Here is a 25517-nt window from a genome sequence, read left to right on the forward strand (position 1 = left end):
TATGAGACTCTTTGTAATGAAAATTGTTTTTTTGTATTTGAAAAATAAAAATTAAGGTATATTGTACATCCTACCTAGACACCTGAAAATGAATATTAATTAACAGACACTCTTCACCATTTCTTAATAATATCTATCTTCACAATTTAGATTATAATATTCAAATTCAAGTGATTGTGAATGAAAATAGGAAAAAAGAAACAAAACTTGTGACACACATGATCAATGAGTGGAAAGGTATTATTGAAAACAAAATTTAAAATTCATTTAATATTTGCACTTAGGAAAAATATCATTAATTCCTGGATCCTTCAAAGTACCTAATGAGTGGTAAACCCAAAAAGACTTGATGTATTCCTACACTTAATTTACTAGTTAATTCTTATTTTACTTTCATTTTATACAGGATTAGTTACTTTGGACAACCACAATCCAATATGATTAAGTGGAAATTTCTAAAGATAAAGCATTTATAATTTTTCAATCCCATGAAGTTCCAGGGTGATGAAGTCTCATGCTTCCAGGCTTTGCCACACTAATTGTGAGAATCTATATGCTACATACTACTGTCCCATTACCCACCAAGTAACTCTCTTGCTCATTGCATCAAATGTCACTGGGCGACAGTGAATGTGTCCAAATGACACTTCCTTAATGATTGCCCCAAGCAAAGGAATAAAGATATATAGGAGTCACTGCAGCTTTAACTATGAAAGGACAGGTCAGCTCAGGTTCTGTATGACATTTCAGACTTTCAAAGCCATGTCTATCAATAAGGAGACATGTATGAATGCAAGCTTGTTTTCCCACAGAGCTTTCATTATTGCTCATGTTGATGTTTTTCCTCTTGCACAACACTTACATCAATGTCACTTTATGGGTCATTCTAATTTTCCTCCTCATTAACAGCTTAGTGGATAGCTTTTATATATTTTTGGATGCTTGTATTTCAAATAGAGGTTTTAACAAACATTTCAGTGTTTTTCCAGGTAGCCTAAGATGTTTTCCAGGAAGCATAAGGTAGGACAAACACTTGAAAATTATGTTTCCTATAGCTTTAAAAGTTGCTAGTGTTTTTATTACCTCAACTAAAAATGAGAACTATCTCCTTCCAAAATTAATTACCTCCTAAGTAAAAGCACACTTTTAAATAATAATGTCATGATAGATAACAATTTTAAAGTTAATGCTAAATATGTGTCAATCAATTTCTTACCTGCTAACAATTTTTTTAATTAATAATGGATAAATTGATAGATACAGTGAAAATTAGAGTACACATTATCCTTTTAATTTTTGGAATAGCTCAGACATTTTTCAATAATATTTTACTTTTACTGTTTTTTTATGCAATATGTACTGGTCATATTCTTTCTCATCCCCTCACTTTTCTCAGATCTTTTCTAGCTCCCTGAGTACTCAAATTTATGCTCTTGCTCTCTAGAAAAAATAACACAAAAGTCAAAACAAATGAACAAAAAATCAACCAACCAAAGAAACAACAGCAGCAACTGATGCAGAATATTATTTTAAGGTGTGTTACTTTCGTTTATGCTGCATTTGTTTAACTCTGTGAAGCTGTGTTACTGTGTCTGTCTAAAACAATTGATGGTCTAATAAAGAGCTGAACGTCCAATAGCAAGACAGGAAAAAGGATAAGTGGGACTGGCAGGGAGAGAGGAGGTATAGAATGAAGACTAGAAGCAAGAGAAGGAGGAGGACACTAGGAGCCAACCACCCAGCTACACAGCCAGCCATGGAGTAAGAAATAATGAAAGATACACAGAACTAGAGAAAGGCAAAAGCCCAGAGGCAAATGATAGATGGGGATAATTTAAAGTTAAGAAAAGCTGGCCAAAAACAAACCAAGGTAAAGCCAAGTATTCATAATTAAGAATAAGCCTCCATGTGTGATTTATTTCGGAGCTGGCTGGTGGGTCCCCCCCCAAAAAGAGCAAAACTAAACCACAAGTAAAACCAAAATTTTTAGACAAAACCCACCAAAATCAAAGAAGCATGTGCGCGCGCGCACACGTACACACACACATACACACATACACACACACACACACAAACACACACACACACACACACACACACACACACACACACACACACACACACAGTACTCATTTGTGTAGGCCAACTAATCTTTAGCACAGGGCTTTCCCTGGAGTGTGATTTGGTTTATATACCCAGCTGCTTCTCTAGAGTCACCCACAACCTCTGGCTCTTACAATCTTTCTCCTTCCTCTTTGGCACAATTCCCTCCACCCCAAATTTCATACTTCACTACTGAAGTTCTAAGGTAAATCTTTGTTTTTGTTTCATATTTATATATTTAATTATAAAATTTGAATTGGAAAATGCAGAAATTTATGGAATTATATTATGATGTCCAGTTGTGCTACAAAAGGGAACTGTAATTCTCTATTTAATATTTGATATATCAACAGATATTTGATATATCAACAGCAGCTTAAGATATCTGTTGTTCTGATTTAACATCTAACAGGTTACAGTGGAGTGAAATTGGATATATATGCCTAACAACACACATACACACACACACACACACACACACACACACACACACACACACACACACACTCACAAATAAATAAACAAATTTAATGAAGAATAAAGATACTTTGAAGAATCTCCCTTTAATAAGTAGCTTTGGTTGCGTTAGACAGACTAGGCTTACAAAATATCATCTAGAGACCAATTTAAAGTGAAAATAATGTTTAGCTGCCTATTTGCCACTTATTTTGTGATGTGTAGACAATGTCATTAAGCAAAATCTTGGCATGAGAGCAGTGATACACATCGAGGTAACACAGACCACCACAATTTGAAGAAATGATACTTTGAACAGTGAAATATAATAAGCTTTACATGTATAAAATAACTGCAGTAATGCCACAAATATGAGAAAAACTCAATTTAGATATAGTAAACTGGATGCTGCAGCATTCACACAGTGGCCAAAGAAAAATCATTAAATAGTATCACAAAACTCCTTGTAATCCATAAAATATTATTATGTTATTTCTATAAGCTCATTTTTTACTACATGTTTTATGACATGGGATTCTTTCATGATACATGTATATACATATATATATATATATATATATGTGTGTGTGTGTATGTGTATGTATACATATTTATATATATATATATACATACATATATATAAGTCTAGTGTCCATAAAGACTTACTTTTTCTGCTCCTTTGCAGACATTGTTTCTCATATTTGAATATCCAGTGTTATTAAAACAAAATATCCTCTGATATAAATGAGAAATAATTCAGAACAAAAGAAACAGGGTTTTCTTGCTTAGCATAAATCTTCATGATTTGTAACATAATTATGAGGTAGATATTTTAATATCTATTAAACAATATACATTATTTTTTCCACTATATTTTTCTCACTGTTTCTGAAATTGTATGCACAATGACCCATTTAAACTATAGAAAATCATATAAATATTTTGATAAATAATTGTTTGCCTTCAGGTATTTCTTTCTACCTTTCACACATTTCTCTTAATTATTAACTGAATAATATTATATGTTTCTAAGTGTAAGTAGTTGTTACACAGTAAACCTACAAACAGGGTTTCTCTCACAGACTGTACTCTGACATCAGCTTTTGTACTAAATATTGAAAGATCAGAAATCATTAAGTATTCTGAGTTTTATCTTTTTAGACAGGGATAAAGTTTTAATATCATTAATAAATAATCTTCCTAATACATTACTAATATATTCAGAGAAAGCCATTACCATTTTTGTCAAACATATCCTTCACAAGTACTAATCATAACAACATCACTTGAATTTTCTTAGACAGTGATCCGATGGTATTTGGTGTAAAAATCTATATTGTTTGGAGTTAAATTTATTCATCCATTAAGGTAAACCATTTACTCCATCTTCAGATCTGGTAATTGGGTGAGAACATTTCACCTCAGCTCTGACTAGATTGCAACTTTCTCCTTTCTAAATTTTGCATGTGGCTAGCATGTGATATGATATAAAACAAATTTGCATATTCTGATTCATTTACCCAATTATAATCTTTTAATTGCAAGAAAGCTGTTTAATAAACTTGTAAAAAAAACTGATAGTTTCGATTTATTTTGCATATATTTTCTGTTTCTCAAGGGAAAATAAAAATATATTCCATCTTAGCCTTTCATCTTAGCCTTGAGTCCACCACACTTTCTCTCATAAAGACAAATTGTTAGTTCAACATGCCTTCATTTCTTCTGTCTGTCATCCAAGTAGATGTCCACTCTTAGTTTTGAAACCTTAAGCCAATATAAATTACATATGACTTCTTCAGTGGACTCAAGTTTTTATGGCTGCAAAGCTAAATATCAGAAACAGTATTCAGATGACTATATTCCATAATAATGTCTAGGTGTCAAATTAGTAATTATACTGTTATTGCTAAAAAATAAATTAAATGAGTAAATTCCATTACCTACAAAGTCTTCATAAATAACAATTATCAGAGCTGGTAAAGACATTTGCTTCGAGACCAGAAGATATGGTTTATATCCCTGAACTCACATGAAAGAAGGGAAAAATTAGCTTCTGCACATTGTCCTCTAATGTCCACATGAGATCATTGGTACTTGTGTCCACAAACATACCTACATAATACATAAACACTTTGAAACATTAGACTGTTTTCATTGTTGATTGATTTGATTTGAATGCTGGTACACTTTATATTCTTAGTCCTCTTGGGTAAAGATACAGAAGCACCAAGAACTTATTGAACAAAAATTCTAACCCAAATCCACAAACTCCAGATTCACTTATTGACTCTATAGTCTAACCAAGTTAAAGAGCAAGAGAAATTTAAGGCTTATGGGTTTTCTCCTCTCCACATTGGCAACTCTTGTCCTTCTTCAGCTGGAGTTTTGGCAGTCATGTAGGTGACAACTTACATGTATATCTTCTGACAACACTAGGAGTCACAATCTCATAAAAATCCCCCTCCCTTGGCTCTTACAGTTTTTCCATCCTCTCTTCCTTAGTGGTCCTTAAGCCTAAGGCATAGGAGATTTTGGCGATGTATCCATTGAAACTATGCTCTGCTATTGCCATTCTAATTGGTTGTGCTCTTCTGAAATGGTTTCTGTCTGCTGCCAGAACAATGGCAGGCAAGTACAGAATGCCGACACCAGAAAAGTTTCCCCAAGGAAGAGCACACCATTAGGTTATGTAATACCAATGGTGAGCTCTGAAAACATGCATACATGTAACATTACAACAATACAGACTGAATGGACTGTGTCCATGTATTTAGGAATATACATACATACAAATACAAACATACATACATATACATGTAACAACAATTAACAAAAAAAGGAGCCATGAATTTAAAAGAGAGCAATAAGGCATATAAGGAGGCTTTAGATGAGAAAAATAAAGGGGTAAATGAGGTAAATGATTTTATTTAATCATAATCTCAAAAAAATAGAAGAGATAATTTAAAAATAATAAAAATGTTATGGACTGCTAGTCAACATTGACCTATGGGTTGTACCAACTCACATAGGAATGCACCTGCAAAAACACATACACTTATCCATATGAACAGTACATAAACCACATGTACAGACAATCAAGCATACACACAGACACACACACACACAGAGATGGAAGAGATGGAGAGAGAGAGAGAGAGAGAGAGAGAGAGAGAGAGAGAGAGAGAGAGAGAGAGAGAGAGAGAGAAGAGAGAGAGAGAGAGAGAGAGATTGGGAGAAAAACTCACTAAAATTGGCCTCAATGGTGTTTTACTTTGTACAAGCAACAAATATAAAATAAATTAGTAGGATTGTTTTAATTTTTAAAGCTCTCAGAGCAAAGGAAATAATGAACTAATTATATATGTGATAATTACTGTAAATGCTCAACTTGCCGTGTACTAGCATCACATGGGAGATGATGTCTAGACATAACTGTTAAATAAGATAGTGATTACATTAGCAGATGAGGGAAGACTCCCTCAATGTGTTTACTGCAATCCAGGGCTAGGAGCTGTTCTTTATAAAAGGAGGAAGAGAACTAAGCACAAGAACTTGTTGCTTTCTATTTTCTAATTGTGAAATGAAATGTAATGAATTATAAAATGGAACTCTGGGACAAAATAAGCCGTTTCTCCATTAATTTGTTTTGTTAGAATATTTATCGCTGGGGAAGAAAGGAAAAGTAAGGCAGTGCACACCTCTCAGTGTGTATACTGGCAGAATTAGTTGAAAATCATATAAATAACAAGGGGTAATATCTAAGAAATAAAAGGAATGTTTGCAAATTATTAGCTAAGTTTAAAAAAACTGATAAGAAAATAGACCAAGAACCAGAGTAGACATTTTTGAAAGACATAAAAATGACTAAAAGTGACCAGTTGTAAAAGAAATGTAAATCAAACCACAATGAAAAACCACCTCAAACTTGTTCTGATGCCCAATATAATGTATGTGTATATGTTGATATGCATTAAATAAGCATGTGAATGAGTTGGTTTACATGAGAAAATGTAAAGACATACAATGTTAAGAATATAAATTGGTTGTAAGCCTAGCCTTTAATAGATGAGTCACTTTCAGATTATATTGTCTGAAAAAGAAAAACATAAATTTAATAAAAGGGAAATAAAGAATAAAAATTCCAAAGAATGTTATATAGACACATCTGTGGGTATGGTGACACTTCAAAAATTTGACATAAACAAAATCCCAACAAATCAGATTGCCGATTTGTAGAGCCCAATTCCAGTAGAAACATCTATAAAAAAAAACACCTGTACCTAAGGCTCAGGAAATATTGCCTAAGAGGCAGAGGAAACATTGTAAGAGCTAGAGAATCAAGAAGTTTGCTATGAGACTCTCTTAGAAATAGCAGAAGCTATACTCACAAAGTCTCAACAGCATGACAATCCAAAGATGACCTAAACATGGGCAACACCAATGAGCTTGTCAAACTAGGTAGGGAAAAGCTCATGGGGCCTCAACCCTACAAGAAGGACTGCAGGCAAGGGAGTAAAGAGGTAACAGGATAGGTGGGCCTCCCCGGGGAATAGCATTGCAATTCATTGTCTAGTGACAAATTGTCAGCCCTGAAAACATACATACAAGTAACACTATATGGAGTATACGGGTTAAATTTAGGAGCATATACATACACAAATTCACATACAAAAACATATGAATATATTATTTCATTCAATATATAATTGTTATTTCACACATATATACACATAGACCATATAGTATACACATACATATTTATATAACAATTAGTGGGGAAAAGGCCATAAATTTGAAGGAGAGTGGAAAAGATTACATGGGTGCATTTGGAGAAAGAAAAAGGAATGGAGAAATGTTGTATTTGATTATAATCTCAAAAATTTTATATATATAAATATGTATATACATATATTCATTCTATGATTGGACATTTTTTTGGAATATGCACATAACAATTGAAATCAAAGTCTCCAAATCCTTGTCCATAATAATAATTTCAAGATACTCAAGATACCATAGCTAGCCTAAATGTGTGTTAATAGATAAAAGTACACACAAGATTTTATATTAGAGATATCCTATGTTTGTGACCCCACAGATGACTTTGGTGGACTGTACCCATGGAAGGAAGACATTAACTCTGATGCCACATGCTTTTGAGTCTAATCCAGTTCATAAATGCACTGAATGAAAGAGCAATCTTTAAGAAGCTGAGCGAATAAGGATGTGATCTTAAAGAGTATGAAGTTACACAAGATAAATATGATCTGGTGATTCACCATGGAATGCAGTATTTATAGCTAACAATGCTGTATTGAATACTTTAAAATTATTACCAGGCCATGGTTTATATTCCAAGTTCTTATGATGGATGTTAAATGAAGAAAAAGTTCATAACAAAAAGGGGCCAGGGGAAATGGAGAGTAAGGAGTGTATTTATACCCTTTAACTGTCTTCATGCCTTCATCAGGCAAAACAGTCAAAATTATCCACATGAACATGTTAAATAGGTATATCAACTTTATGGAAATTCTACTAAAGTGGTTCTATGAATATTAGTAATTATTTTGGAAATGAATAAAACAGTAAGTTGTGAATTATAATACATTAATATTTATGAAATAAACTAGAGTTGATGGGGAAACTTCTATCAGTTATCTTATTTTAATTTGTAAAATTTTCACCTTTAATTTAATAGAAAACACTATGTACATAAAAATGACACAAAATTAACTAAAGTAAAGTTTTCTTCCTTCACAGGCCTCCTGTGATGTATTTACTTTGTGCATATTTAAATCAAAATAATAACATTGTTGAATTTTGAATATCTACTTCAGTTACTCATTACCACCTTCCTGTTTTAATAAAAATTTCATGGGTTACTTGTTATAAATTTAGTATTTAAATAATGTTAAAAATTAGACAAATTTTCTTGATATTTATATTTTCAATATGGTTGAACCTAAAATGTAATTATTTCATAAGTTGCATTATGTCAAACAATTAGAAAAATTAGAAAGATTAACTACCTGAGAATATAATCATGTCAAATATTACTCATGAATAATTTTGCCCAATACAAAAGCTGTTATATTATGTTGGCTGATTAAGAAAACTTTGTATGACTATTATTTAGAGAACAGCCCTGAAAAGTATGATTCAAAACCGTTTCTAGTACAGATAAATCTCTTGGGCTTTGTAGAGTATGATTCTGAAACTGTGTATTTTCTTCAACTTATTGTTTAATTTACCATCATTTAGCCATCCATCTAAAATATCTTACAAATTCTGTGACCCTTTTTGGGCTGGAAACAAATGAATATAAGACAGTAGACTTTCCCAAGCAGCAGGAGATGTTTATTGTAAATTGTCTGTAGCTGGAAAACAGTTTTCATACTCTTCCATTATATGATAGTGGGCTTACTCAGCAGTGAGCTTCTACAAAAATTGATTGTGTGTTGCAGCTGGTTATGAATTATAAAAAAGATAAACAGGTGTTCCTTCATAACAAAAACTAAAAGCTTGTTCAAACATTACTCCACGGATATTTGGAGATGTGTAGCAGGGTAAAAATGCACAAACATCAGCACAAGAGCCCTATTTGCAAACTCTATAGATTTAGCATCTCTTCATACTCAAACTGGGTTTGCATTCTATACTTTGTTGAACAAAAACATCGCCACCAATGTTTTGTTATTGCAACCTTTCCTGTTCATATCAGTGCTAAAGACAGTGCATTTAATTATTCTATGCTTTTGATTAAAGCATAATTAATTTACGTACATTTGAATGAGTCAACCAAATCACTGGACTTCACGGTAGTTACTATTCTGATATAAAATGTAATGAGTTTCAGTGTTAAGTAATGATATTTTAGATGAATGCTTCAATATACTGTTTATTTGAAATGGAGTAATTAGGAGTGTGGTTAGATGGATTTCAGTAGCTGTTTAAGATGTGAGTTCAAGACTGGTTTAAGTTATACAGAGAGATTCTGTCACAATGCAAGAAAAAAATGAATGAAGAACAACAAAAGCCCAAACAACAACAAAAATTCCAAACAATTAAGGTAGTGCTAATTGTTGAAATGAATTATATAGGTATGCGTATATACAATCATATATAATTATAAATAAATAAATAAATTCATCAATGTATTATTTATTTACAAATATATACACGCATGTATATATACATACATATTTACACACATGTATATATATATGGAGAGAGAGAATTTTATTTTACTAATCTGTGCCTGTTTTGTGTGTGTGTGTTTGCATGTGGGAGTCTGTGTATGTCTGTGTGCTCATGTTTATTTATTTTTTTAATTTAATTTAATTTTACATATCAACCACGGATTCCCTTGTTCTCCCCCTCCCCTGCATTCCCCCCAGCCCACCCCCCCATTCCCCTCTCCTCCAGGGCAAAGACTTCCCTGAGGACTGAGTTCAACCTGGTAGATTTAGTCCAGGCTGGTCCAGTCCCCTCTTCCAAGGCTGAGCCAAGTGTCCCTGTATAAGCCCCAGGTTTCAAACAGCCAACTCATGCACTGAGTACAGGTCCTGGTCCCACTGCCTGGATTCCTCCCAAAAGGTTCAAGCTAATCAACTGTCTCACTTATCCAGAGGGCCTGATCCATTTGGGGGCTCCTCAGCTATTGGTTCATAGTTCATGTGTTTCCATTCGTTTGGCTATTTGTCCCTGTGCTTTATCCAACCTTGGTCTCAACAATTCTTGCTCATATTAACCCTACTCTTTCTCGTCAAGTGGACTCCTGGAGCTCCACCTGGGGCCTGTCCTTGGATCTAGCATGACAATTAGGGTTTTGGCCATCCTATCACCAGAATAGGTCAGTTCGGGTTGTCTCTCAACCATTGCCAGTAGCCTATTGTGGGGGTATCTTTGTGGATTTCTGTGGGCCTCTCTAGCACTTTGCTTCCTATTCTCATGTAGTCTTCATTTATCATGGTCTTTTATTCCTTGTTCTCCTTCTCTGTTCTTGATCCAGCTGAGATCTCCTGCTCCCCTACATTTTCTTTCCCTCGACCCTTGCCCTTCATTAGCCCCACTCTAGAACTAAACAGAGAATTCTCAACAGAGGAAACTCAAATGGTTGCAAGATATTTAAGGAATTGCTCAACATCCCTAATTATTATTTAGACAACTTGTTTTTTTTTACTCATAAGTTTTTATCTATAGACATAAATATGAGTAGTTTTTATTATTTATCTGGCCATTGATTTTGAACTGGAAGATTGATAGCACTTGATAATTATCAAAAAAAAATGCATATGGTAGCAGACTTCCATTTACTTAACTTTACCTTGAAGCTAACATGAAAAGCCTCTTATAAGATCCAGGAATCACATTTTTTAATCTTGCATTTTCCTTATCTAGCAATAGTTAGTACAATAAAGTACTTCAGCGAGTATGCTATAATACAGTGCTTAGGACAGGGAAAGCATATACATACCAGCCATATCAAAATTAAAATAAATTAACAATATTATACTTTGCATCTCTCAGTCTTGATTGCTAGAAGATGAAGTAGACAAAAAGCACATTTTAAAAAATGTAGTAGATACTCTGTTTTATAAAATATTTTATTTTAACATTTCATTCTATTAGAATATATCTTTTCTATTAAATTCATTTATTTATTTACATCCCAACCATAGTTTCTCCTACTTCCTTTCTTTCCATCCCCTCTCCACCCCTCCCTCTGTCCTCCATCCACTCCGGTTCCATTTCTGTTCAGAAAAGGGCAGGCATCCCATGGATCTCAACAAAACATGGTATATCGAGTCATAGCAGGACTAAGAACCTCTTCAGGCGACATTGTAGCATGAATCTTAACAGGTCTTAGTAATAAAAATAAATCTGGGTTGGGTATTGGGGTGAATGTTGGAAGATCAGAGAAGCAAAACAAGCCACAGCTACCTCTCCTTGCCAGTTCCTCAGCTGATCCTGTTTCCTCAGACTGGAAGCTTCTGAGTCCTCATCCAAATGGATCTCAGCTGAACTGTACTGCTCAAAAGCCTAAAAGCTTAACCAGTTCTAGTTCCTGGTCCTCCTTATATACCTTTCTGCTTTCTGACATCACTTCCTGGGATTAAAGGTGTGTGTCACCATGCTTGGCTGTTTCCAGTGTGGCCTTGAAGTCACAGAGATCCAGATGGATTTCTGCCTTTAGAAGGCTAGTGTTAAAGGTATGAGTGCCATCATTTTCTAGCCTCGGTACCTAGTGGCTGTTCTGTTCTCTGACCCCAGATAAGTTTATTAGGGTGCACAATATTTTGGGGAACACAATACCACCACACAACATAGTATAACGGATAGGTTTCCAAAAGCCAATCAAAGCTCCTACTTTTAGGAGTCCCACAAGAAGACCAAGGTACACAACTGTCACATATATGTAGAAGGCCTACCTTACATCAGTCCCACGAGCCAAGGCTTGTGGGTTCTGTGGGGTTTTGTGATGTTCTTGACACCTCTGATTCCTACAATCCTTCCTCCATCTCTTGAGCAAGCTTTTTCAAGCTCTGCCTAATGTTTGGCTGTAAGTCTTGGCATCTGTTTCTATCAGTTACTGGATGAAGCCTCTCTGATCTCAAATAAGGTAGGCACAAATTTATGATTATAGCAAAATATTACTAGGAATCATTACATTGATTGACATTATTTTTTTTCTCTGATGGTGTTTGGTTCTATCCTATGTCTCTGGACCATCCACCTTCCAAGTACTGGCCTTACATGCAGTTTCAGAGATGAGTTCACTCTCCTGGCATAGTGGACCTGTCACTGGTTGGCCACTCACACAATCTTGGTGCCATCCTTACCCCAGCCCATCCCATAAGCCGGATAGATTGTAGGTTAAAGTATATTTGGCTGGGTTGGTCCCAATCCCTCCACTAAAAGTCTTGCCTGGTCACAGGAAATGGCCTGTCCAGGCTACACATCTGTTTTTGCTTAGAGATTTAGCTGGGATCACCCTTGTAGGTTCTTGGGAATTTCCCTTGCACCTGGTTTCTATCTGACCCCTAAATGCCCACCCCTGTTCTAGTCATGTCTTTCAGTACTGTCCCACTCCACCACCCTGACCTGATACCTCCTCTTCCCATTCCTACCTGCCCCCAGTCGACACATGACATATCTTATATCTCCATTTCCAGATACATCCAAGCATCCCTGCTTGAGTTCTCACTGTTACCTAAATTCTCTGGGTCTGTGGATTCTAGCATGATTCTCCTTTACTTTGCAAATAATATCCACTTATAAGTGAATACATACCATGTTTGTCTTTCTTGGTCTGGGTTACCTCACTCAGAATGATCTTTTCTAGTTCCATACATCGATCTTCAAATTTAATGATGTTTTTTTTCATTGTTTTTTAACAGCTAAGTAATACTCTGTAATACTGTGCAAATGTACCACATTTTCTTTATCCATTCTTCATTTGAGGGACATCTACGTTGTTCTGGGTTCTGGCTAATATAAACTAATCTGTTATGAACATAGTTGAGAAAATGTCCTTGTGGTATGACTGAGCATCTTTTGGATATATACCCAAAATTGGTAAATCTGGGTTTTGAGGTTGCCCTACCTATACTTCCTGTCTGGTTCCTGCCCAATCAGTATTTTATCAACCAATCAGAGCAGCACATATTCACAGTGTATAGAAAGACATTCCACAGCAGAGTAGATTACATATAAAAAAACATTATTATTATTTTCACAATTGGCTTTTCCAGGAAGTAAAGAAAAAGTAAGGAAAATAAGCTCGAGTGTAGGTAGTACTTGTTTAAGGATACTCAGAATTAATGCAATAGAAATGAAGGCATGGGCTGTGGAGTGGATGCAGGGAGGGGAGCTCTCATGGTGGCATACCAAAAGTGCTGCCTAAAATGTTCCTTCAAAGACATTCTCCATCACACATAGGTGTTCAGACCTCTTACATCTTCCTTATCAGTCAGTCAGTCATCTGAGTCTCTAAAGAAGTGTAATTATTGCACAAAGCACCATGTCACCCAAAGCAATATGTGATTTTTTTTTCCCCCCAAGACGGGTTTCTCTGTGTAGTTTTGGTGCCTGTCCTGGATCTCACTCTGAAGCCCAAGCTGGCCTTGAACTCACAGAGATCCACCTGACACTCTGCCTCCCAAGTGCTGGGATTAAAGGCGTGTGCAACCACCGCCTGGCTCACAATATGTGAATTTAAAGGCTTACCTTTCCTTTTTTTTTTTTTTTGAGAGTTTACCACACAGACCTTTATTGGAGGGATCCACACAGGACGAACCCTCATTTTCATAGCTTCTTGATGGACATATTTTTCTAACTGTCCTTTTGCATGACCGTAGCTACTGCCATCTCAAAGTCCTCCTGAGTAACAAGGACATGCCGAGCATACACGCCGGCTTCTGTGCACACACCCTTCACTTCAGCTCCTGAAGCTCCTGGCATCAATTCAGCAATTTTTTTCAGGGTGATCCTCCTGGTCAAGTTCATTTTCCAAGAGTAGATGTTCAAAATGTCCAGCCAGGCCTCCTCTTTAGGAAGTGGGGATTCAATTTTTCTATCCATCCTCCCAGGATGAAGCAGGGCAGAGTCCAGGATATCAATCCTGTTAGTAGCCATGTCGACCTTGATATTCTTGGTGGCCTCAAAGCCATCCAGCTGGTTGAGCAGTTCCAGCATTGTGCGCTGCACTTCACTGTCCCCGCCAGAGCCTCCCTCCAGCCGGGAGGAGCCGATAGAGTGTCAATCTCATCCATGAAGATGATAGATGAAGCATGTTCTCATGCCATGACAAACAGCTCCCTCACCATCCTTGCCCCTTCCCCAATAAATTTCTGTACCAGTTCAGAGCCATGAATAAAGGTACAGTCCATACAGAAGCACTCCCATTGGTTGCACAATACCCAGTGCTTCAAAAAGCTCAGGGTGCTTCACAGGCAGCTCCATCACTTCTTTGATCTCTTTGATCTGCTTGTCCAGACCACCAATCATCTCATAAGTTGAGTCCGGCACCTTTTCCACCATCATGAGTGACACCAGAGGGTCCACCTTATTAGGAGGGATCTTATGCAGAGCATATCTGTCTTTCCTTAGAGCAACCTGGCAACTGGGTGTCACATCACTGATGCCAATGTTCTTGTCCACATCAAGGACGAATTTGCCTTCAGGATGGACCTTGGCCAACACTTTTTTCTTACCCATGGCCTGAACTACTTCTCCAACATAGGAGCGCTGTTCCTGCAGCAGCTACAGCTCCTCCCAAAACAGGCGAATTTTTGCGTTTAGCTCATTCCTCTGTGCCTGGAGTCTCTGGAGATTCAGGCTCTTATCATTTACAATCAACTGGAGTTTTTCCATCTTGGACAGCTAATACTGGCGGAGTCCACTGCCTGCCTTCCCTTCTTCCAGTTCCATCTGCTCTGGCCCATCAAGTGCCATCTTCCCTTTTTGGGCAGGGACCACCGGCATCCTAAAGGCTTACTTTTAACAGACCCTTGGGCAACTACTCATTGGAATGGAAGTTAAGCGGCACATAAGAGCTACACTGTTAGTTTTTGAGTAGTGCTGCAGGCCGCAGGAATATATCATAAGAACTCAGCTGGTTACGGCAAAGTCACTACCTGGAGGAATCAGGGAATTCCTCCAGAGGAAGCCAAATCCCAAGGAGTTTTTGGTGTTACTTGGCTTGTTATATATCAGCTGTCTTCTGTTATGAAAATCATGTGTGCCTTCATAGTTTTTCCAATTGACTTTCCCCTAAGAAGGACTAACAGTGTAGACTGATCACTCTTTGGACATACACATTCCAGGTATTTGGAGAACAGCTTCAGGAAAGGCTTTCTCTGGAATCAGATTATCTATCTCCCTTGGCCACTTTCAAGGACTACAGGAAACACCACCCAGGTGGGTGCCCATTGTTAGTCCCAGGTGGACTAACAATGGTAACAGCCCACGTGCAAGTCTCCTGACTTATGATAAATTCCACAAGGGGACACCACCTAGGAGAGGTGGACATTAATAGCTTTACACAATTTAGCTCGGACCCTCCCCTCTTATATTCCGGGACTTCCAGGGCACAAGAGGAGAAGAGAAAAGAGAATGGAAGAACTAACTAGATGGGTAAGAACTTGAGAGGAACAAACTGAGATGGGGAAGAAGTAGATTGAAGGGCTACAGGAGAGTACTAGAGGAACAAGATGGAAGATGAGAAAGGGCCAGATGGGGAAGAACAAGATGAAGTAGAACGAGAAGAGGAGAGAGGAGACGGGAGGGGAGATGATATGGGAAGGAACAAAGTGGATGAGAACCTAGAAGGGGCAGAACTAGATGAAGAAATTAAGATAGAACCTAGAGGGGATCATAGACAAGTGTAGAGAGAAATCAGGCTAAAGATGACCTAAATATGAGAGCAGAATATAAGCTTATAGCTGTCACAGAATAATAAAGTATATGGACTAAGGAGTTTTGTGTATGTGGATTCATTTCTTTTCATCAAAGATTAATTGTCAGCTGGTTGTAGATTCTTCCAGACCCTGGGAGGGGACTATCGAGGGGCTTGACCCCCATAGTTCCCGATAGAGTAGCACCAAAACTATAAAATAATTTTTATCGCCTGGCGGTGGTGGCGCATGCCTTTAATCCCAGCACTCGGGAGGCAGAGCCAGGAGGATCTCTGTGAGTTCGAGGCCAGCCTGGGCTACTGAGTGAGTTCTAGGAAAGGCACAAAACTACACAGAGAAACCCTGTCTCGAAAAACCAAAATAATAATAATAATAATAATAATAATAATAATAATAATTTTTATCACTAACCCATATGTTTAAACTATTTATTTACCACTTTCATCTCTTAATAAGTTTTTAATTTAAATAGAACCAAGAAAAAGAGACTGTTAAGTCTTTTTTTTTTCTGAGACAAAGTTTCTCTGAGTAGCTTTGTGCCTTTCCTAGAACTCACTCTGTAGACCAGGCTGGCCTCAAAACTAGCAGAGATCCACCTGCCTCTGCCTCCTGAATGCTGGGATTAAAGGTGTGCACCACCACTACCCAGCTGAGACTGTTACATCTCATTTTTACTTCAATATTATTGATAGCAACACATTTAAAATTAATTTGTAATGATGTTATTTTTAAAAGAAAAATCTTAATTTGTATCAAATGTTTACCTTATAGTTATACTTTAATGAACAGCAATATATTTTTTTCATAATGAAAAAGTAACAAAAAAAAACTTGAAGGTAGATTTTTCTGTTGGCCTTGGAAAAGATAAAACAGTGAAATATAATTGATGAATTTTTAAGAAATTATTGAATTCTATTTACCTAATTTCTTGACTGAATTTCCTTAATCAGGGAAGCACAGAATACACCTGTGATACCAGTGTGTGCAATAGGAGGCAGAGATGCTGGGAGTTCAATTTGTTGAACTTGGCTACATAGTGAGCTGAAGTTTAGCTGAGGCTAGATTTCATGAGATTGCATTTTAAACAATGTGAATTAAAGGCACGGGAAGTAAGAATAAAAGATGCCTCTTTGCTAGCTGTTGACTCATCTTATTCTTTATGCTATACACCATGGTTGCATTTCATTCTACACTGAGCCAGCATGAAATATCAGACTTTAAATCTGAAATGACGCTTGTTCAGTGCTAAATATGTCCCCAGAATTGGTTAAGCACTTTATATGGATTGTTTTAATTATTCTTTATATGCAGAGGGGAAAGAGAATGGTTAAAGTTATGAAAATTGCCAAGATCATGTAACTGGGGGAAGGATTGAACTCAGATGCCCATAATCCTAAATTTATACTCTATGGTGGGATCTTTTTACTGCCTTGTTTCCAAGATTTATGAAACTAAAGAAATGGACGTCTCTATACTTAATGTCTGTATTGTGAGGGTAATTATGTGTATGTACAGAAAATATGAATTACAGAAAGGCATGTTTAAAATTCTTCTTATTATCCATATTTTAAAATAACTTCTCACCAACTGATCTGGAATATTCCCACAATCCTTCATTTTAAAACGAGGCAGTTTTTCACTAAGCACCGTTTACACCATCTGTTTTCTTTTTTGTCCTGCATTCTTTGTCCCTGTGAACTTAAATTCAAATACATTATCAATGTTAAAAAAAAAATACCCTTAGTAAGAAACCTGATCCGTTTTTAAAATACAACAGAGAAAACCTAACCACCAAATAATTTTCAATAGACTTTTGTCATAGAGGCTGTCTTGAGAAAAGAACTTAACGCCAGCTGTTATAGGCAAATTTAACAATTTCCTACACATTTAGCACAAAGTTAATAATATTTTAGGATCTAATTTAATAGACAAATTCCTTTGCAATTTTCTTCTTTATGTAATTGGCTAACAACATCCTCTTCTCTCTCTCTCTCTCTCTCTCTCTCTCTCTCTCTCTCTCTCTCTCTCTCTCTCTCTCTGACTCTCTGTCTCTGTCTCTCTCTCTCTTTTTCTCTTGCTCCTTTCTGCTCCTTCTTTTTCCCTCTACCTCTCCTCTGGCTGTTTTGAGAAAATTTTCTTCACTTTGCTGAGATTTCACATATTATGGTTTTAATATGCTGAATCAGAGCACTGAATTCAATATTTAATCTTTTGAACTATACTATGGAACTTTTCAGTTTAGTACATAAACATAAACCTTCCAAAGTTCAGGCTACCTAAATAATCAATGAAATTTTATAATTCAAGGCTCTGTTTTTTGTTATGTACAGTATGAAGGGAAATAACATTAAAGAAAATAAGTACATATATCATAAATCTGAAATCATTACACCTTCACACTTTAGGTTTTGATTCAAAAGATCCATTTTGAAATATTATGAATCTTTTTTAGTAGTTTAGCATAAAAAGAAATCCACATTTGCCTCATGGATAATTACACATTAATTTGGGTTTGTATTAAAATAAAAAAAAATATAAACCTCAACTGAGCCATCCTTCTGTTATCCTTGTTTATAGAAATGCAAATGTAAATTCCATATTATTAAATAATTCATTTAAAAGCAGGAGCTTGGAGCTAGAGAGCTGCCTCAGCAGGAAGAGCACATGCTGCTCTGGAAGAGGACCTGGTTTCAGTTCCCACTAACCACATGGCAGTTCACAATTGTCTGTCACTCCAGCCCAAGTGATTCAGGCCCTTCTTGTGGCTTTTGTGTGCACTAGGCACATACACAAAGCACACTTACATACATGTAGGTAAATCTCTCAGGAATTTAGAAATATATAGAGCTTTTAAAAAATTGAATGTAGTCAATTAATGGCTGAAAGTGTAGCTGAATGATAGAATGATTGCTTATTAAATTCATAGTATTGGGTTCAATTAAAGCAGTACTAAGAAAAAACAGTTTATGGTAGTTTGCTAAGATGCACGCTAGAGTCCATTCAAAGTAAACTTGTAAAAATATAAAGAAAAACTGCACTACTGTAGTACAAACACCACAAAAGTAGACATTTTTGTGTCCTATTGAAAGAATAAGGAACTCCTCTCATTCCTGACCATTCCCTTTTGGTTTTAAGTACAGGAAAACTGCATGCAAATGAAATAAGACAGCTTCTCTGTCTTCAATGTCAATTTCACTTTGTCATCATGTGAGGAAAATCTCTGGCTGGTATCTTAGGGGGAAGATGAGCTGAGCTGAGGTATTCAAAAGCATAAGTAATGATCAAAAGGTGTTTTACTGCAGGCTCATGTTTAATAAAATATGAAAAGAAAATGCATTAAAAGGAATAGTAGCAAAAAGGAAGATATTCTTACAAGCTAATCTTCAATGACGTCTACTTCCTATTTAAGTTAATGCAAATCCAACTTAAAAAAAATAATTGTTTCCCATACCCCAGGTGCCAGTTTAAAGCATTACAGAGATAAGCCTGGTGTACTCTTGGAAGAGTCTTCAAATGAATTAGATGAACAATTGCTCTGTAAGCTCTAGTGTGTACCTGATGAGACTTTTACTGTGCAATCTAGGTGATCCCTCATTTCAGGAGTCTATCTAGACTTCGCCAGAAGGTATTAGGAAGCTACTGATTCCTTTCTCAGGTGAGTAATCTTGTTTGTCACCCCTAAAGGCATCCAGGTGACTCCTTCACACTATGATTGAGTTTAGGGCTTATTCGTCTTCAGTCCTTTAATTAAACAAGAGGAAATCTAAATTAAATTTCTTACTCTTAAAAGTCCATAAACTCTTAAACTGAACCATTCCTCGGGCTTCCTCTTGGAAAGCCTTTAAGTTTAAAAAAAGGGGCAAGTCGACTCGGGTGATTTTGCCTCCTGGCAGATGCCCTTCATGTCAGGTTTTAGCCTGTATACCTCCCATTGTGTTTTGACAGATGGTAAGTCTCCTTTGCTCCTCTGTCTATCACCTCTCTAAACTTAAAACCTTCTATATTTTGAATAATCTGTTTATCTAGAAGAAAATCACAATTAACTCCTTGAACTTCACTGCCATCAGGCACTCTTGAACCCATGATCTGCCTCAAAGGTGGGAACATGCATGAGAATTCCAATATTTCTAATGCCAGGTCTGCTCATTTCTTGTTCTGAGATTTACAGTTAAGGTCAAACTCTGCAAGACCTTTGGATATTTTACAGCTACTTATCCAAACTAATATAATAAACATTTCATGCATGTGTGTTTCAGAGTCTGAATACTGTGTTTACAATAATAATGCAATGATAAAATGTATTTCATTCAATTGGCTTATAAGATAAAACAACATATGCTATTCAAAAGAAGAAGGCACATCTTATTTAAAGAATGTCAGACACAGGAATTTAATAGGGTCAAGATATAAAAAAATGACCCAATGAAGTAGATTTCAGAGTTTTATTTAATAACATATATTAATGCAAACTCAAAGAAACTGATTTTTCGTGTTTTCTTCAGTACCTTAGCCTACTTAAAATGGGACTTATCAAAAAGAATGGGGAGGTAAAATGACTTACTATTTTATAAATTTCAATATTGCCTAGAACTAGGTAAATATCACTGGTTATTGTGGACATATTTATCACCATTGCCACTTTTATCAAGATGATTTATTAAAGGAAATAGTGAAATAAAACTAAAACACAGGAAGTTTAAAGACTGCTCCATGGAAAATAATAACACTTTACTTGTCTCTACTATTATTAATTTGTTTTTGAAAAAAATTGAAATTGAGTTTGGAAAGATATGCAAGTTAAAACACATAGTAGCACACATTATATTAAACTAATGTTCGCAGTAATTTTTCTATCTCTGAAAAGACGTTTTTGAGGATGTTGATTGAGATTGCATTTTGGTGCATGTACAGAAATAAGCCTGTAGACTAATAAGACATAATAAAAGACAACAACATGAGTGCACATAACTATTATCATCTAACATTTGACACAGATGACAAAGATATCTCCAACGTCTAAAGACGCTGGGGCTATTGCAGGAGATTGAGCAGAAAGATAATAACCTGCAGAGGATCTGGAAGTCTGCTGTGTATTTGCCTTCTAGATGTAACATAGAAACCACACCCTTGAAATCTAAACAATATGAATGCCTAAACAAGATCTGAACAATGACTACACCAGTTGAGAGGCAGAGAAGAATGGAGAAATGTAAAGCCTCCCCACTCTTCACAGATGCAGAAGTATGGGTGATTAATGACTACTGAGAGAAGAAAAATTAGTCCTGCCTAAGCAGGAGACTTCTAATTAGTTATCCAATATAAATGGTCCCACCTCCCCCCCAAAAAAAAATATTGGACATACAAGTAACACTAAATGGACTAAAAAATTATACTTATGTAACATATATAAACATACACTAGCTCTTTCAGTATCACTATAAAGTTAATATTAAATTACCTTGTCCTAGTTACACATTTATTTGTCTGGTAACTTGTTTGCAGTTAGGAGGGGCCGAAATGAACTTGATGGAAATTGTTCAAAATATCGTGTTGAGCTTTTCTATGATTATTAACCTGGGAATTCCTTCAAAACAATAACACTTGAAGTTTGTTACTAGAGTATGGCAATATTCTGAGATATAAAACCTTTACCCTCAATTAAATTGTGTTAATACCCTTAAGAATGCCTCTTGAAAGTTTTCTAAGGAGCTTAAAATAGAGATAGGAGAGCCATGCACACTATGTAGTGAAATAACAATGAATGAACGTGAAAAGTGCCATTTAAGTCTCTGCTCACACATCTAAAATCCACCAGAGTTCTTCTCCCCATAGTTTTACAGGAGTATTGCTCCCCTTCAGAGAGAGCTCCAACCCAGATTAACAAAACCTGTCTCTTTGATCCCACTGTGCACCATAGGCCTTGCCTCCTTGATCTCTGTATGCAATAACCCTTCCCCCCTTTTCAACTTCATAAACTAAACACACTGAGATTTCAGAGGACCATTTGATGGCCTAGACTATCAGATCCTAGATTTTCTGTGTTGTCTGTCTATCACTCCTTCGTTCTCTCACAGGCCCAATCAAGTAATTTCCTGGAGCTATGCTGGATGTGACCCTGAACTCTGAAATTTGCCATTTTCTTTAGAGAAACAGGACAATACAAAAGCAAGGGTTCTGCTCTGCGATGCGGTAACAATGCTTATAGCATGTGGTTTGAATGTGAAATGCCTGCATGGACTCTTGAGTTTGGACCCTTGTCTCCAGATGGTGGCATTGATTGCTACTGTGGAATGTTCAGGAGGTCAAGCCTTCTTGAAAGAAGTAGGTCCCTGAGAGAGGGCTTGTGGGGTTCATAGCTTGGAGTCTCTTCCTGTTCACTCTCTGCTTTGTTTCTGCAGATGAAATTTCTTTCACAGCTTCCTCTGTAGCCAGGAGATTTCTCTGGTCCTACCCAGCCTTGTGGTCATTTAGCCACTTATAAAATAGTTACTCAGAGGCATAATATCAATTATCAATTGTATGGCCTATGGCAGGCCTCTTACTAGGTAGCTCTTATAGTTTAACTCAACCCATAACTATTAATCTATATATTGCCACATTTCCTTGGATTTCCCACCAGCCTCTAAGAGGCCTTGCCATAGGCTGAAGCAGCTTATTTATTAACCAATGGGAACAACATATATTCACAGTTTACAGAAAGACATCCCCCGGCATTCTTCTCTCTCTAAAGTGCATCCTCACCATGGTAGATGGAAGGCAAAGTCTTTCACTGTAAGCTGAAATAATACTTTTCTTCCTTAAGATTATTGTTTTCAGGTATTTTGTCAAAACAATGAGAAAGAAAACTAAGACAGCCAGAGAGTGGATTTTTTATAAACATAAGATTTTAATTTCCCACCATCATAACTGAAATTCAAGGTTGAAGAACTGATGGAGATCCAGCCCTGTGCAGGTCAAGTATCTTCAGGATGGAGCCTTGTTACTGACCCTTCACTGGCGAAAGCTTTAGGGCCAAAGGGACTGATTTCATCTTGCCTTTTTGCTGTGGATATCGTTGTATATAAATAAAACACTGATGGCCAGTGACCAGACAGGAAGTATAGGCGGGACAAGGAGAGAGGAGAACTGGGGAAACAGGAAGAAGAAAGGAGGGACACTGCAGCCACCGCCAGGACAAGCAGCATGTAAAGACGCCAGTAAGCCCTCAGCCACATGACAAGGTATAGATTTATAGAAATGGGTTAATTTGAGATATAAAAACAGTTAGCAAGAAGCCTGCCACAGCCATACAGTTTATAAGTGATATAAGCATCTGAGTGATTATTTTATACATGGATTGTGGGACTGTGGGGCTAGGTGGAACATGGAGAGAAGGAGAGAAGTCTCTGTGTTTACTTGGTTGGGTCTGAGCAACTGGGGGACTGGCAGGTGACAAAGATTTGTCCTGACTGTGGGCAAGGCAGGAAAACTCTAGCAACACCTTTTTATTTTTATTTTTTTATTTTTTAAGACAGGGTTTCTCTGTGTAGCTTTGTGCCTTTCCTGGATCTTGCTCTGTAGACCAGGCTGGCCTCAAATTCACAGAGATATGCCTGCCTCTGCCTCCCGAGTGCTGGGATTAAAGGCGTGCGCCGCCACCGCCCGGCTTCATCTTGCCCTTTGTAAAGCTGGAAGTCTTACTCTTGTTGCCTAATCATATCTTGAAAATCTCACCTTTTAATACTGCAGCACCAGGGATTATATTTCAAACTTTAATACACTTCAGACCTCAAATTGGATTTAAACAAATACACACACGTGTAATGTCTGCAGAGCTTTTATTTCATTCTCAGTATATTTTAATTTCTTGCATTTTTCAATTTTTTTTAACAAAAGAAAGCTTTAACGTGACACAAGTGCAATATATTCTAACAAGATAACTGGCATCTTAATAATCAGGTGACACAGTCCTTCAGGGGCGGAAAGGATGACCAATTCAGAAATAGATTTGAAGTTTTCCCTTCCAATCATTCATGTACAGAAGCATGGATGGAAACTAACTTGCATTAGTTGCACATCCTAAGTGCCACTAGTCAATCGAGTGAAAAATTATTCTTAACCTACAAGTAATAAAAGTCCTCTGAGCAAAAATTTAGGTAACAGAGTTAGTTGTGTTAATAAACTCACAAGAGACTTGTGATGATAACTTTTCTAGGACTAATAACTGCTAAATGGAATTTAAGATTAATTTATAAACACAAAATTATGCATGTGTCACTATGATAGCATACATTGTAATATTCATTTTTGTGGATAAGGAAAAGAAGAAAAATTAGAAATGAAGAAGTAGGGAGAATATTGCAATTACTCAGGTAAAGATAAGTAATATCTGGAGGCAGAGGCCTTATCTGAGATTTTCCTAAAGCATACAGGCTCTAGAAAGAGACATGTAAACAAATGGATAAGACCTGACAGAAAATGTTATCTGAATGAATTTTGAAATGTAAGTCTATTTATTTATTTATTTATTTCATCTTTTATTTCTTTTTATTTCTTCGTTTCTCAAACATCTCAAGTGTAGGCTCCTCTTTCTCCACTCCCTGAGTTCCCCACACACCCCTCCCATCTCCCCAGATCCACTCCTCTTTTGTTTTTCTTCATGAAAGATCAGGCCTCCCAGGGTTATCAAGTGAACATGGCATAACAAGATGCAATAAAAATTAAGTCTCTATAACTTACAGGTTATTGACTGCTCTCATCAATTTGTATCATTTAGTCTACAATATATATATACTATTCAAAATAATACCCACAAATGAGTCTTTTTTTTAATACTATTCCAACTTTCTTCCACAGTAACACACAATTTTCCTGAAGTGTTAGGCACTTGCTCCCAGTCTTAAAACAAGTATTATATTCAAATTAAAAACAAAATTTAACACAACAATTTAACATTTCTTATCTTAGCATACAGACTGTATATAATTCTAACAATTTAAAATGTTAGGAAGAAATTTTGTTAAATAATAAACCTCTGATTGTGAAAGACACAATTCATATATATTCACATCAACAATAATTCTTTCATTATCTGAAAAAAAAAACCTTGCACATGGATGCAGAAAGACGTGTTTAAGGATATGATTATCTCAGAAGAAATTTAAAAAATACTTGGCCATAGAAGAGTGGATAATAACATTTTGTTGTTTTGCTCTCTCTCTCTCTCTCTCTCTCTCTCTCTCTCTCTCTCTCTCTCTCTCTCTCTCTCTTTGCTATAAATCCAATCCACCATGCACATTGGTACAATAGTGGTTGGAAAGTTAATAAGCATAATTATCTCCTTTATTATTGGATTTAAGCTTTCTCACATAAGAGAGGATTTATACCTCATACTATAAATATGATCAAAATTCATGGACAGTCATGAGCTCTATTTTGTTAAACAGTCATGTTGTCAAACAACATTATAGATATTTATGTTTTCATACACCGATTTGAATTCAGTGAATTATTTGCATAAAATGAACTTGTATAAAGTGATTTTGTGTAAAGAGAAAGCTA

General features: G+C 36.2%; 1 pseudogene; it reads right to left on the reverse strand.

Annotated features, from left to right (window-relative positions):
• Positions 1-13866: 13866 nt before the first annotated feature.
• On the reverse strand, positions 13867-15030 carry LOC102924442 (26S proteasome regulatory subunit 8 pseudogene; annotated as a pseudogene).
• Positions 15031-25517: the final 10487 nt, after the last annotated feature.

This window comes from Peromyscus maniculatus, chromosome 11 (assembly GCF_049852395.1).
Source record: "Peromyscus maniculatus bairdii isolate BWxNUB_F1_BW_parent chromosome 11, HU_Pman_BW_mat_3.1, whole genome shotgun sequence".
Classification (NCBI taxonomy): domain Eukaryota; kingdom Metazoa; phylum Chordata; class Mammalia; order Rodentia; family Cricetidae; genus Peromyscus; species Peromyscus maniculatus.